The following is a 1,036-nucleotide window of genomic DNA, read 5'->3' as shown; positions in this document are numbered from 1 at the left end:
ATCGGAGGAGGCTGCAACTGTTGCGGCGGGAGGACTCCAGAGAGCATGCATGGCGATGAGCCATCGGAGGAGGCTGCAACTGTTGCGGCGGGAGGACTCCAGAGAGGATGCATGGCGATGAGCCATCGGAGGTAGCTCCTGACCTGAATCTCGCCGATGCCGAGGGTGCCGATCGAGGGTGGCGGGGAGGCAGGGAAAGGAGATTGCTGACGGCAGTGGTTGAGGGCCGGGGAAGAGGCAAGGATGTTGCGGAGTGCACCCTTCTCCAGTGATGGACCTGGAAGTCGCCGCTGCCATTGAGGTCAAGCACCACTGAGATCGTAGTTAATTGTCCCTCATCAGCGGTTGGGCATGAGATGCATGCATGGCCAAAGAGATATAAAGAAAGGGAAAGATTGTAAGGCAATGAAAGGAGCTGATGATGATGGTGATAAAAAATAGATGATTAGGATTAGATGAACCAAGCCGATAACGATAGAAAATGGATGGATTCGACCCTGGTTAAGAGTAACCAGGGGCATTACCATCTCTAGTTCACTCAACCAAGAGCCATGGTTAATCAGCGAATCGCGAAGGTAACAGACGAAGCTAAGTTAATATTGTTTGATACAATTTGTAAATAGGGATAAGGGCAGGTATTATGTGTAATCTCAATAAAATTTTAGATGTGATGTGCAAAATCCAAACAATAATGGATAAACTAACCATCAATTCAGAAAATGGCCTTGAGGATAAGGTATGCAGCTTGGTCTTTAGAGAAAGATCATAGTATCTTTTGCATACTAGAGAATTATTGTTGGCGGATTATCTTTCGTATACATAAGCCTACTAAATTCTACCTCCTTGTTATAAAATCTTGACTCTTCATCTTCATCTCTAGATGGATATTCATCTGAATTCATCCATGACTATTCAACTTCTTGTAACCCTCCAATTTCTTCATTAATGATGAATTAATGTATTTATGGCCTTTAATCTTATGGCCTTTGATCTTTCTCCTTTGGCCTATAAATAGATGATATGTAATCTTGTATCG

This window comes from Phoenix dactylifera, chromosome 15 (genome assembly GCF_051530095.1).
Source record: "Phoenix dactylifera cultivar Ajwa chromosome 15, Ajwa_hap1_PhDact_Kaust_v1.1, whole genome shotgun sequence".
Lineage (NCBI taxonomy): Eukaryota > Viridiplantae > Streptophyta > Magnoliopsida > Arecales > Arecaceae > Phoenix > Phoenix dactylifera.
Note: the sequence above shows the minus strand (reverse complement) of the source record.